Here is an 11,920-nt window from a genome sequence, read left to right as displayed (position 1 = left end):
AGAAAAAGGTCCCATCTTCATTTACAATATCATTTATAAATCTTATACCATTTTCAAACCAGTCTTTATAAAAAATAGGTTTATTTGCTACCTTTATATTATTGTTAAGCCAGATTGGACTAGCAAGAAAGCATTCCCAACTGTCATATTCATCTTTTTCTCTAAGAAGTTGCCATGCTTTCAGAACATCTAGCCAAAATTTATTTTTGATATGTTGCTGTAATTTTTGGATATAAACACTTCCACAACCATAAAATTTTTCAAGTTCTACATGAACATTTGACAAAAAAACATTCTGCCATTTGTTGTCTGTTTTAAATAATCTCCTTATCCATGTACACTTCAGTGCTAAAATAAATGCACTAAGATTTATCATTTTGAGTCCACCATCTTCAATATCATTTTGTAAAACATCTCTCTTAATTCTATCAATTGGTGAACTCCATATAAAATTGTACATAAGTTGAATAACATTTTTTAAAATATCATCACTTGGATTTGGTAAGGATATAAACAAATGATTTAAAATAGGCAATATCAATGTCTTTACTACAGTAATTCTACCAATAACAGTAAGATTTCGTTTTGACCATTGTCTTATTACACATTTAATTTGTACAATTTTTTCATCATAATTAATTTTTACAATTCTATCAAGATTAACATCAAAGCTTATACCTAGTACCTTAAAACATGTTTCTCCCCATGTAAGGTTTCTATTTTGGCATAATACCTCATTACTATACTTTTTATTTTCTATCCAAATAACTTGTGTTTTAGAAAAATTAATATTTAAACCAGATATATTTCCAAACCAATCTAATTCATTTAATGCTTCATTCAGAGATTCTTCTTTACCATCTAAAATAAGAGATGTGTCATCAGCAAATTGTGAAAGTTTGTGCTCAACTTGCGTAATTGTAATACCATTTATCTTATCATTATTTCGTATTTTTAATGCTAATATCTCAGCACAGAGAATAAAAATATAAGGCGACAAGGGATCACCTTGTCTACAGCCTCGTTCTATAGAAAAAAATTCTGATAGATGTCCTCCCTGGTTTACAGCTGATTTGATATTGTTATAAAAAACTTTAACCCAATTAATTATTGATTCTCCAAAATTGAACAACTTCAAGACACTGGTTAAAAATTCCCAAGAAATCGAATCAAATGCCTTTTCGAAATCTATGAGCAGCAAAAGTCCTGGAATATCTTTTTCCTCAGTAAATTGCATAATATCATAAATTAAACGAAGATTTTCTCCAATATATCTCCTACTTATAAATCCAGTTTGATCGAAATCTATCAGTTTATCTAAAACTGTTTTAAAGCGTTTTGCTATAACTCCAGAGCCAATTTTATATACTGTATTTAATAAAGATATAGGTCGCCAATTTTTTAAGAAATGTCTAGGCTTATTTCCCTTCGGCAGGCATGTAATGATTCCTTGTTTTTGCGTAACAGATAGTTCACCAATCTCAGTACTGTAGTTCAAGGAGTTTACAACAAAAATTTTCAAATCTTTCCAAAAAAATTTAAAGAACTCTGTGGAGAAACCATCAGATCCTGGTGTTTTATTATTTTTCATATTTTTCAATATCAAACCAGCTTCTTCAATTGTTATTTCACCTTCAAGATTTTTTTTCTCATCATCAGTTAGTTTTTTTAATTTTATATCTTTCAATCCTTCTTTAAGTTTACTGAATTTATCTCCCTTTGACTTGTCTTTATTCTTGTACAAATTTTCATAAAAAGATTTTACTTCTTTTAAAATATCTTTTTGTTTTGAAATTACATCTCCATTTTCTTTTACTACTTTTGGTATTATCTTATTTGTAAAATTTTTTGATTCTAGCCCACAAAAATAGCTAGTAGGTTTTTCACCCTCTTCTACCCATTGTATTCTTGATCGAATTATCTTCCCTTTAATTTTTTCTTTTCTTATATTTTCTAATTCACATCTTTTATTTTCCAAAATCTGTATTGAACCTTCATCTACCTTTTCTTCCAAAATAAGAATTTCATTTCTAAGATCTTTCTCTTGTTTTTCTTTTACCTTTTTCTTATAACTTGAATAAGATATAGTTTTACCTCTAATTTCCATCAACATTGTCTCAAGAAATAAGTGACTATTAATATTAAAATGGAGATCTTCATTATTCATGTCTTCAATTCTATCCATATCATAAATTACATATTGTTTTTTAACTTCTACTATTTTTTCTTTAACAATCTTTATATATTCTGGATCATACAATAATGAATTATTAAATTTCCACAATCCTCTACCTCGATCAAAAGGATTAAATTCTAGATTTAATACAACCATAGAATGATCAGAGCGATAGCTAGGCTCGATATTACAATTTTTCAAACAGCATAGTAAATCTTCAGATAAAAGAAAAAAATCTAGCCTTGCTTGTTTAAAGGGGGTTCTTTTTCTCCATGTGAAACGCTTCAAATCTGGGTAAAGTTCACGGAAAGGGTCAATGAGACACCTTTCCTGAATGATTTCTAAAACTTTCTCCCGAGCATTTGGGTTATTTACATGTAAATAATTATAATAGTCTATATCAGGGTTGAGAACAAGATTAAAATCACCACATATCATATAGCTATCATTACCAAAATCATCTATAATTGACATAATTTGATCATAAAAAATAGGAGTATCTATATTTGGTCCATAAATAGTTACAAATGTAAAATGTAAAGTATCAACAACTAAGTCTAATACTAAATAATTACCACCAACATCTTTTTTTTCTTTTAGGACCTTAAACTCAAAGTTGTTATTAAACATAACTGCTACACCTCTTGAATTTGAGCTATAAGATGAAAAATAACTATCATATCCCCACATAGCTCTTATATTATTTTCATTTTCACATAAGAAATGAGTATCTTGTAAACAGTAAATATTGTAATTCTTTGTTCTTAAATAGTTAAAAACATCTCTTCTTTTAACACTATCTCCTAAACCTTGACAATTAACAGTTAATACCTTCAGGGCACACATGATATGATGTCAGTAAATACACTAGCACATAATATGACCTTAAAAAAATTTAACAGTAATATCTGATTATTCTCAATGTGTGTAAAAATACTAAAGAAAAACATTTCACCAACATAAAGATGCATAAAAATGATAAACAGGATAACTCACCATAAACTAAACCAAAACAAAATGTAATGGAATGATATTGCAGAAATGCAATAATTAATAAAAAGAATAAAGGACTGGAAAGAAAAAGAAAGAGATAAAAACAAGAATTTAGCATCAAAATGGCAGACATTTTTGATTGAATTAATGTCAAAACAAAATTCTAGTTTTTTGCAGTATAATTGTTCTTTCAATTTTATATATCCTGTATATGATTTATCAGTTATGACATAGTCAACTATTTTACAAAGTGGAGACAACTTTTATAGTATTAAGATTTGTCCCATGAAAATAAGAATGGCACTTTTAACATGTTTAAAAAATAGATCAAAGTTCATCAAGACATAATGTACATGTAACAATGAGAGTCAAGTACTAAGTTAACTACTTATTTCCTTTGTCTCAATCTAAGAAAAATGTCATCAAATATATTGAACTTCAGCTGTAGACCATCAGATATCCTTCCATATACACCACAGTTGAAGTACCATACGTCGCTGAACCATTCAGTCTCATTTAGTCTTTTCATCAGTTCAATGTTCCTTTTGGAAATGTCATCATAAAATCTTACATGGTCTTGTAAATTCTTCTTTTCTCGCATCACTCTTCGTTTGACATCACTACTGAATAGTCTCACAATAAGAGGTTTTGGTCCTAATTTGTCAGATGGAATTCTATGGATGGCGACAACATCTCTTTCCTCAAGTTCAACATTCATGTCCCTTTTCACTTTACTAATTAAGTCCACACGCAGATCTTGTCGCTCTCGCCATGGAAAGTTTATAACTCTTATGTTGTTTTTGCGAGAATATTGTTCATTGTAGTTGCTGCTGGTAATAGCTTCTCTTGTCAGTTGTTCATTTTGGTGTAGTTCTTTCTTTGTTGCAGATAGGCTTTTCATAGCTACCTCCGCTTTCTCCCTCAAGTTCTCATTTTCTATTGATAATGCATCTATTTTCTCTTGCATTTCCTCTATTACTTCTGATACTTTTTTATCAATTTTTGTCTCTATGGATGAAGTAAATTCTTTAAATAAATTCTTCACTATAGAAGTTACAATGACTTCCAGATCACTTGACTTAACAAGGACTTTTGTTGCATTTTCAAGGTCTATCTTTTTTAATCCACCCTCCAGGTTTTGTTTAATTTCTTCTATGTCCCTTTGTATACTAATTATACCAGTCAGATCAACACTTGTATTTGATTCATTTGACACTTCAGAGTGAGTCCTTTTTGGTTGTTTATTAGGTTTTTCAGTTTTTTCTTTGTCAACTTTATCTAATTTGGCAGCTAGTAAAGTCTGAACAGTGTTTCCACATTTTCCACTTTTCACAGATTTGTTACTTGTAAGGCTATTGCCTCCAGGCATGTTGAATTAAATCCTTTGTTATCAAGTAAATATAATCAATAATAGGTGAACACTTGAATCCAAAAAAATGGTTTTCTGTAAATATCACAAAAGTTCCACCAAATTTTTCTCATAAGTTGGCATCCAATGATTCAGCAAATTGTTATCTATCAGTCTATCCACTTTTCATCATGCAACAATTCATATAAAACACAAAAAACTGCAAAAAACTGGGAGCTGACTTTTTACAGTGTTTTCAGCTCGGCGGCCATCTTAATCTCTCCTGTTCATTATCTACCGACTCAATTTTTGTTCCAAAGAAAATAGAACATTGTCAAAACAACACAGACACTATAACGGTATTACACCCAGTGAATCTTGCACTTATTCAACATTTCTTTTCACATGAAACATACAACTCTATTTTAGGAGATACTGTTTTTACAAAATCTATAAACATAGATATTCCAAAAATTCACATTTTTAACCACACATTTTCAAACATTTTGGCACAGGATAAAATTTTACATCTAAGTTTAAAAAGAATTGCAAAGGCAACCCAAAAAGAACGTACAGTATTCACATCACTATCGGCCTAGCCACAATCAGATGTGCATTTCGTGTTTCACATGAAGTCAAAAATGAGTATCACCTCAGGGAAAAACTCTTTTGATATTTTGGTTCAAAAATGGTTTAAATTATGAAAAATTGCCATCGTTAGGCTAACACTGGAAGCATTTATATAATTACATGCAGTTTTTGGAAGAAATATTTAATATTTTTATTAAATAAATGTTTTTTAAAAACTATATAATTTTCTTTAATGGTTGGCTTCAAGACATGGTCACCAGTGTCAGTTTTTTGGTCAATGACAAAGACAACAAAATATGTTTAGAATTATTGAATATCAAACATTTTAATTGAAAAAAAATTGACAAGAACATGTTTAACTCACAGTTATTTCAAACAACAGTAGCTTTTTTTTATCATTAATCTTATCTGATAAAACTGTATCTAAAATTATCTATAAATAACAAAACTTCCAAAAAAAACCTTTCTTTTGGTGTATAGAACATTAAAATAACTTGATGCAAATTCTTACAATAAACAATCAAACATAGCAATACAATTTATATGTTTTGTCTACAGACAAGGCATTGTATTCATATTTAATGAAATGCATTATTAAAACCTAATTTTGATATAGCTGAAAGTGTTCTCTTGAAAAAAAAGCATACATTTTATCAGGTTTATCTATCAAATGATGCTTAACTTAGAGGAAAATGGAAACAAATACATTTTGATAATGTCTATGGACAAGACATTTTATTGATATTCAATTAAATGCTTTCAATGATGATTGTTAAAGTTAAGATTAAAAGTTACTAAATAAATTTTTAGCTGTGTTTTTTAAAATTTTGGAAAATATAAAAATGTACCCACAATTCTTTACATATCTCAATAATTTATCGATTAACCCAAAATGAAGACACAATCTTTTAACTGAAATCCATATATCTGACTGTTTAAAACAATCAAACTATTATTAAAACTCAATTTTGACATAGTTAAATGTGTTCTCTTGAAAAAATAACATACATTTTACCTATCAAATTAGGCTGAACTCAAGGAAATTGGATACAAATATATTGTGGTAATGTCTACGGACAAGACAATTTCAGTTAAAAAAAAAATCTGTTAGAATTAATTGTGACTATATTTATGTTGAAAATACTGAGTTTTAATTTGAATAGATAACTTTCATCACCTATAGATAAGATTTAAGTTCCATAGCAGACAAATAATTGAATTTAATACTTGTTATGTACAAGTGTCTGTCTTGTCCGTAGACACTTCCTCATCTGCAGTTAATACTGAAATGCAAAAGATAAAGTTGGAGAGAGAGAAATACTTTTTCTTCATTTGATTTAGTTAATCTTTTAATTATGCAGCAACTGGAATAAACAATATTGAATCTGTCTTGTCCGTAGACACTTCCTCATCTGCAGTTAATACTGAAATGCAAAAGATAAAGTTGGAGAGAGAGAAATACTTTTTCTTCATTTGATTTAGTTAATCTTTTAATTATGCAGCAACTGGAATAAACAATATTGAAGTAAAATAAGGTATGCTTTTTATGACTGATAATCTGACACTTTTTAAAATCCACTCCTGTAAAGTAATTTTACAAAAATTGAGAACACTTAAATCAGTGTTCTAGGATTTTTTTGGCACCTTGACTTACCACGGGTAAGATCAATAAAAAAATTACTTGCCCACATCTAAAAGTTAAATCCGCCTTATGGCCGGGGGTCGCCCCCAGAAGCTCTGGGGTAAATGATGCAAAATCCTGCATTCTAGCCATTTCCTGGCACCTTTTTCATGCTTCAGAAAGTACCCTTTTTTGTGATGTCAAATGATGTTTTGTATGAAGCAATGATGACTAAAGTGTATTGAAAAGTATTTGAAATATATGGCTTAATTGTAACTATATACCTATACCACCAGAAAAGTACATTGAACTATAACAGTACTTCACTGACTTTCATACCAATAATCCACTGTAAAAAAAATAAGGGACTTACATGCAACTCTTTTTAAAAATCAGACATGCTCTTTATAAAATACTGAATATTTTTCAGGCTGATTCACTGAACATTAATGATTAAGGATAAGTCATTTGTTGCACATAGATTTTAAATTTAAAAACTTTTATGACATGCTTTAAATTATATGTTGTGAAGTTTGTCTGAACAAAGCTGGATTCGGATACGATTGAATTTTGTACAAAATTTAAAAAAAACGATTTCTTACTAAATTTGACAAATATGTTATAGTTATTACTATGTCATTTATTAAGAGCTATAATAAATGCAACTGTAAGTTTATTTTCCTCCAATGACAAGAAAAAAAATCGTTTATGTCCTGATTTAAGCACCAGTTATCAATCCGGATTTTCCGATTTTACCGACACCGTGACCGACTTTTAGAATGATAGGAGAAGAATGTGGTCTCTTTTGCGCTTGATTACACCTAGTAAACGAGTGCTTGAATAAAAGCGCCGATAGACATCGACAAAATCTTCGATCTTTTAACTAAGTTTTTTCTCGTGATTTAATAAAAATAAAAAGCAGATATGGGAAAATTGAAGAGGACCGGGAAATTTCAAGAGTTTTTCAGCTTCCCCGAACTTGAAAATTGACTTACCACCGGGTGACAAAGGCTAAAAAATGACTTACCCGTTGTCCTAATCCACTTACCCCGGGTAACGGGTAATGGGAATCCTAGAACACTGCTTAAATTACCATTTATTTATTAAAAATAAGATATTTCTAAGTTTAAACAACACATAAGACTAATTAAGACCCATAAAGCCAAGCAATATTGATAAAAAGACATGTCTACGGACAAGACATGTGTCTACGGACAAGACATTCTGACATATTTTTGATTTTTTTCCTCTATTAATAGATGGTAGAAAAAAATGTTAGTAGTGTTTTCATATCTACAAAAGAACAGGAACTTAGCAATGCAACATTAATGTAATTATGCTTCCAGTTTACTAGGGAATGCATGTCTACCGACAAGACATTTTTTCACATAATAGCATAAATTTGATTTATTTTTCTCTTTTATCACTACACTGAGTAAGCTAAAAACAAAAGTACAAAATTTCATAACAAGCGCATAGTATTCAACTTGTTATCATAACTTTGTAACCACTGAAGATTTTTTGTTGCAACAACCAGTAAAAGAAAGATGAATAAATTGTCTATAACAGTGAACCAATAATATAGTTCAAATTAAGTTCACTTATTAACTATCAATTGATAAAAACAGCGAAATTTTAAATGAAACAACATAACGTGAAATTTTGCCCATTTTCAGCGTGTATTTTAGTGTTTTTTTCAAAACGATAACACCTATACATGATATTTGACATTCATTGTGAAACCCTACATTCTCTTCTTCAGTTCAAAGATGTATTACTTATGTAAAGTTTATCTTCTTGTCTTTACAAGCCTATAACATAGACCTAATATGAAATGCACATCTTCTGCCATATTTTGCTTACACACCACAACCATTTTATGATATTGAAATAGAATATATAATTTATGTAAACCTGTATGCAACAGAACAATGCCTTTTTGTATTTTCATGACTTATGATAAACTCTCAAAATAACTTGTGTAAAATGTCTTTCTTACAAAAAGGGGAAATATTTATTTTTACTTTTGGATTTATCTACAATTTTGTTTTTCGTCGGGGTCGAAGAAATTTTCGACCGGGTGGGATATATGTGACAGTGAAAATTTAGGTGCAACTTCATGCCTTAACAGCTGCATTCAAACTTTAATAATTTAAAGAAATTTGTATTATTTGTTTCAAATTATTATGTTTTATATATGAACTTTTTAGTATGAAAATCTTTTATACAATATTTATGAATCAGTATAATTTAAAGTAAATTATATTATCTCATTACTCATAGCCATGGAAATTAACATTTATAATCTTTAGCAATTCATCTAAAGACACAGGACAATAGAAATAAATAAGTTTTATCCGGACAAAGTGATATTACGTAATCTTGGGTCATTTACTTATTTACGAATCCCAATAATCCGTTTTATGTCAAGAAAAGTTAAGGTGAGATTTTTGTTAGCGTCCCCCTATATGACAGGGGCCAGTCAAAGAATATTTTCTAATTAAACCTTTTGTTAGCTTTCAAAATAAACCTTGTCGAACATCACCTGAAAACTAAGCAGGAAACTTTGTTAACAAGCGTCAGTGTTGGTCAGTTTCATTCTGACCAGCACTGAATAAAGTTGTATTCTTTAAAGCTTGTTTTCATTACAGGTGAGTGTTCAATAATTTTTAGTATTTTTCATATGATATTTTAGTTTATTCAAATACAAAGTTACTTAGATTCAAAATCATTAATAAGCATTTTTATAAAGAATTAAGCCTTTGTTTTATTCAAATGTTTGGTCAAGTTACAAATGTCTTGGTGTCCATTCGTTGAAGTGTTTAAATGTCTTTTCTGGTTTCGGTCTCGGATGAATTCTCATCATTCTTAGGTCAGTTTACATGTTTTTACATTTTTATACTTAAATGCTGAGTCATTGTCAGACTATATATTTTTGTACTCTAAATCAAAAAGGTCTTAAGTATGAAGTCGAAATGTTTTGTATATATGTTAAAGAGGCATAGTCCAAGTTTTGATATTTTTATGTGTTAGCTTTGATCGTCAAAGAATTTACTTTCCCAAGCGTCCACGATGCGCAAAGTGAATAGTCACTCTCAAAAGAGTCGAGTCAGTCTAATTTGATTTTGTAAATACGTTTATTGTTTTTATAGATGTTATAAATTTTACTCATTCAGTAGGATTATTACGCATCAAAATTTATGTCCAATGTAAATACGTTAATTTGTTTATTTTGATAGATTACACTTTCTTTTGTAATGTCTGTGCGACACATATCAAGACTATTTTCTTTGTCTGTATTAATTTCATAATTATAGTCAGGTAATTGAATCATAGCACGTCATAGTGTATGTTTACCTTTTTGGTCTTTAGTTGTAGCATATTGAATTATCTCCCATTATTTGAAACCGCATTCTTCGCGACAAAAACAAAGATGTTGAATTATGTACATATCAGGCATTTCCAGGTTTAGCAAAGAGATAACTATTATTATTTCAAGTCCATATGTCATGGCAAATTGCATACATCCAATGATTATATTTTACTATGTGTAAATTTAGTGAAAAGTGAAAGTTAAGGAAAAAGGGGGGTGTTCAGATGTGAATTACTTTCAGACATTAAATAACCCTCTGGGCTTCTAGTTTAACAAACATGTATATAGCAAGTTCCTTTTATTTTAATTGTTTACAAGGCAATGTCATTAAATAGTTTACCTTATGCACTTTATTACAATTTATTGTGTGTTTTAAAGTCTGGTTAATTGTTTTGAAAAGAGACATTGCTCATATGCTTTATCTAAGCACTCCATAACATCCAGGCATCATTATTCTAATAATAGATTACGTGAGCTAGTTTTCCCCTTTCTTGGTTAAAGTGAACATGTTTTGGGGTGTTTTTATTATTTTACAGTGGGGCAACTGATGATTGGTTAATTAAACACAAGACGTTTATATATGATGTTTATATTATGATGTTATGTATGTTTATATGTCGAATATTATGTATTGTATTAACAGTTTCATTTCGACCAGCACTGAATAAAGTTGTATTCTTAAAAGCTTGTTTTCATTACAGTCTCGCAAGCAGCAGAACATCAGCAAACATACAAACAAGAACATCATCACTGCATTCAGTTGTCTTAACCCCCAGAACACACCCAAAACCTCGTTCACATTTACATCGACGAAACCTGGATATACACTGCATATAACGCATGGAAATGTTGGCAACATGAAGATATGTGCGGTGTTTAAAACCAGTAAGCCGAGGACAGCGTCTTTTCTTCGTTCATGGAGGCGGAAAGTTCAGATTTGTTCCCAATGCACTGCTTATATACAAGGCTAAATCGTGAACTGGTGACTACCCAGGGGCGTAGCTAGAAAGAAACGATGTGCAAGCAAGTACCGCAGAGCGGAGCGAGGCGAACATTTTTTTTAGACCCTTTTATGCAGAAACATGTGTTTTTTTTCGGTTTTCGGTCATAGGACGGTTAAAAGAGGAGCTCATATGTAGATAGGACTTATAAAAAAATTATGAATGTAAAACTATAGATAAATCTTCTGAATAGAGTAATACATAAACAACACATATTTCGATTTAGAATTTACTCAAAATTGTCCAAAATCTGCTCTTTGGGTCTAGGCAGAAACAAACTTCTCAGGTTAGGGGGAGGGTTGGGATCCCGCTAACTTGTTTAACCCCGCCACATTATTTATGTATGTGCCTGTCCCAAGTCAGGAGCCTGTAATTCAGTGGTTGTCGTTTGTTTATGTGTTACATATTTGTTTTTCGTTCATTTTTTTATATAAATAAGGCCGTAAGTTTTCTTGTTTGAATTGTTTTACATTGTCTTATCGGGGCCTTTTATAGCTGACTATGCGATATGGGCTTTGCTCATTGTTGAAGGCCGTACGGTGACCTATAAACACTGTGCGGGACAAATTTGCCATTCCAGGATTGGCAAATCTGACTTTGTCGGTTTACAAGATATCAAAAATATTTTTTGCCCAAGTGATAGATAATCAAAAATATTAAATTTCCCCATATGTCCCAACATGTCACCGTTGTCACTGTTGTCTCCAAAGCTGATTAAAGACCAAACAGTCTATTGTTTATGTGCATCAGCTAACGCAACTTGGTAGTGACATAAAAGCTCTATGACGTTGTTTCTAGCAATGAAAAAACGTCAAAT

This window comes from Mytilus galloprovincialis, chromosome 5 (genome assembly GCF_965363235.1).
Source record: "Mytilus galloprovincialis chromosome 5, xbMytGall1.hap1.1, whole genome shotgun sequence".
Lineage (NCBI taxonomy): Eukaryota > Metazoa > Mollusca > Bivalvia > Mytilida > Mytilidae > Mytilus > Mytilus galloprovincialis.
This window is presented reverse-complemented; position numbering follows the sequence as displayed.